The sequence below is a fragment of the Pteronotus mesoamericanus genome, unplaced genomic scaffold (assembly GCF_021234165.1).
Source record: "Pteronotus mesoamericanus isolate MK-2021 breed Mesoamerican mustached bat unplaced genomic scaffold, CSHL_Meso_final contig_87, whole genome shotgun sequence".
NCBI lineage: Eukaryota > Metazoa > Chordata > Mammalia > Chiroptera > Mormoopidae > Pteronotus > Pteronotus mesoamericanus.
In genome coordinates, this window is record NW_026555273.1 from 260,366 (window position 1) to 263,939 (window position 3,574).

General features: G+C 46.7%; 1 pseudogene; it reads left to right on the forward strand.

Annotated features, from left to right (window-relative positions):
- Positions 1-653: 653 nt before the first annotated feature.
- Positions 654-2,703, forward strand: LOC129080272 (COMM domain-containing protein 7-like; annotated as a pseudogene).
- Positions 2,704-3,574: the final 871 nt, after the last annotated feature.

Consider the following 3,574-nt stretch of genomic DNA (forward strand, 5'->3'; position numbering starts at 1 on the left):
GGCTATTAAAATCTATGAGGAATCAATTTGGTGGAGGATATAATGTAGGGGGTCCAATATTTTTACCCACTCAGCTGTTCTAACACCATTTATTATATAATGCATATTTTCCCACTGACCAAGGAGGCATCTTTATGATAGAAAATTTCCATCTGCTTTTGAATTTTTTAATGTATTTTCTATTCTGTCTCATCAATTTGTCTATTCACAGGGCATTATCCCCACTCTTTTAATTACTACAGGTTTATAGTACAATACATTTTTTATATCTGCTTGGGCTAGCTTCTAATCATTACTTTGCTTTTTCAGAATTCTCTTTTCAATTATTTTAACAGATGAACTGAAAACGAGTTTTAGTTTTAAAGATGTTGATATTTTAATGTATATCACATTACATTTATAAACAACTTTGCCAAATTGACACCTTTACATTTTTTTCATCCACAAACATAATGTTACTTTCCAGTTGCTCAAGTGTCTTTCATTGGGTATCGTTTAAAAATTCTGTTCATACAGAGAAGTGCGGCGATGGCGGCAGCGGCCCGACGGACAGTGAGGCTGCAGCAGCGCGACGATGCGGGCAGCGGCCGAGGGGAGGCCGGAGCGGCGGCAGGGGCTGCAGGGCCGGTGCGGCTGGAGGCCGGGAGGACGCTATGGGCCGCCTGCCCTGCTTCAGGGCCTTGTGCTGGAGGCAATGACGTTCAGCGGCTGAACCAGTGGGCGCGCGGTAGTTCTCCGCCCCGACGGAAGTGCTCGTCCCCCTCCGGAGTGAGCCAAAAGCGGTAGAAGGTTACGGCTCAGCTCTCCGAATTTGCCACTGGCGATCAGATCAGTTTTGCTCCCCTCAGAAGCATGAGAAGCCTCCTTCTGTAACAGGGAATATCAAAGTCCCCCAAAGTGGAAGGCCCCCAAACTAGAAGTCTGCCACTAACCTGGCTTGTGGGAGGGAGAAGTCATTGAGAGTTACTTTATATAACTAAAGAACTCAGCCAGTGCTTTGTGTGTGTGGGTGTGTGTGTGTGTGTGTGTGTTTGTTTGAAAACCATCATGTTTTATTAACAAAATGCTCATTTGTGTCAGTATTCACATTAGAAAAATAGACCCTCTTTGGGTAAATAAATACACATCTAGGGCTGCGGCGCTGACTCCATCTCACTGGGAGGGCTCTGCCTCCAAGGCTTCTGGAGGAGCCCCCCCCCCGGTGGGCCCGTCTGCAGGACAGGCCCCTCTGCTTCAGTCAATATGACAGCGTCCTCCTCCGCAGACACTACAGAGCCCAATGTGGGGCAAGAGAAGCCCATTGGAAGTCTGGGTAAACATCTGCTCCTGTGCCTGAGATAGCAGCTCATGGCACCCGTTGGTGATTTCAAAAACCATGGCTTCACCCACAGCCATGATGCTCTCCAGTTCTCTCTGGTCAGCATGTGTCCCCATCCTGTGGGGAACCTGGTCCAAGTCCCTTGAGTAGCTTCCAAAGCCCCCTACAGTCGACAGCTGAGGCCCCAGCCGAGGCCCTGGATGATTGGCCAGTGTTTTAGTGATGCTAACAGGTGTGCCTGCCTAGCTGGAGACGAGGAGATGGCTGTGACTGTAACCTGTGATGCAGCTGGGGGGCAGTCCCCTGGTTACTGCCAACACGAACAGCTCGGAGGCTCTTCCTGTGTCACAGGGCCAAGCGTGCCCAGGCTAACAATGGCAGCTAAGAAAGGCAGAAGAAACCGTAGTACTGGTAGATGTAACCCAGGGAGGGAGGAGACAGAAATGTGGTTATGGAGGAAGATCCACACTGGGGTTCAAACCCAAGAGAGAGGCAGCCGTGCTCTCTTAACCCTGTGGCTTGGGAGTGGAGAAGGCTATCTTGGCCTTGCTGTTTGAAAGACACCAGCTTACCATGAGGAGGGGCCTTGTGGTTTTGGATTAAGAGAGGGAGCCTAGCTGTGCATGGATGACTGGTAGAGGCCAGGAATGCTGAACTGAGACCGGCGTAATGCTGAGCCACAGACTTCCCCTTCCCGTTCCTCTTCCTCTTCCCCTTCCCCTTCTCCTTCCTTTCTTTATTTCCTGAAAGACAGTACATCTGACTGGCATATTCTGAAAACTGGCCTGATTTTACAGAAAGGAAGACAGAAGTATGTGTGTTTGTGGGTGGGCTGTTTTTGTTGTTGTTGTTGTCGTTGTTGTTGTTGTTTCTAAAGCAAGTGTGATTTAATGGCAGAATTCCACCATTGTTCTAAATCTGTCTAACTTTTAAATAAACAGTTCCTTTCTTTTTCATAAGACTGGCATTGGGAGTCACAGTGTTTTTGGCGGTGTGCAATAGAACCCACAGTGGTTTCTGTTTCACTTCTGGTTCCAAACAGTGCCTTGAAGAAGTCTCACAACTGAGCATGTCCAGGATGATTTCATAACTTTGGGTCTAAGTGAAGAGAAAGCCACTTACTTTTCTGAAAAGTGGAAGCAAAATATCCCCACCCTTGCTCAATGGGCCATAAACCAGTGTATAGGTATGGAGTAGAAATCTGAAGTGACTTCTGGGAGCAGTGAACTAGAAAAAGTGGGAAGTATTTTTTTTTTACAATTAAAGTAGCTGGTTAAGATAGGAAATCAAACTGAAAATTTATACATAGAATAAACCTTGCCTCAGTTCTACACTTCCTGCACAGGATGGAGTGAGTCGGAACCAGCACGGAGTGTTTCATCTGATTTCTGTCCCCCTGCATCTCCACCTTGCCCCCTCTCCTGCCGACTCAGCTCCTGTGGGTGACTGTTCTGAGAAGCGGCTCTCTTACAAAGGCCTGTGGGGCACTGATTTGGCCCTGCTTGCGTCTTGGGAATCCAGGTGCAAAAGTTTCTGAAAAACAACAGGATTAAATGCTTAAAGGAGCCCTACACAATTAACCTGTAAACACTTTGGTAAGGGAACCTCTACCACCTAACTGCCAAGGCACTTGTTAGATATTCCAAAAGGCTATTGTATCTCAGATTCAGGGAGGAAAGAAGTGAATCACCTCCCCATCAAAGTTCCAGAGTAAACAAATGATGCTATCACTGAAGATACATGCTGATCACCAGCCACCGCCCCCCCTCCAAAAGCTGTGACTTGTTTATGGCTGAGGAAGAGGTTCACTCTGTGAATGACACAAAGGGAGCCCACAACAAGACTTCTACACTTTATGGTTGGGGTGGTGGTGCATTGCTAATCAGTTTTTAATGGCCTGTTTGTGTATAAAAACATGTTTGGCCTACTCTGAAAAGAACTGAGGCTAAACTGTCTTCATTGCTGGTTTTGCCCTATCGTGTTATAATGAGGCAGGCCTTTTTTTTGAGGCTGTTTTAGCTTGTTTTGGTTCAAGCTGACCGCCTCTGTTGGTTAGATGATTAATAAAAGTGGTTCCAAAGGAAAGGACTGCATCCTGTTGTCTTTACGTAAACAGTCATCTGCTTTGCAGTGAGCTAATGCTCTGATCTTCAAAATACCTCCCTGGTTTTGGTGACAGCCCTGTATCTTCAGTGATAATTAGCTTTGGTCTGAGATTGGAACTTGTAAGAACAGTTCTGGGGAAACTCAGGTTAG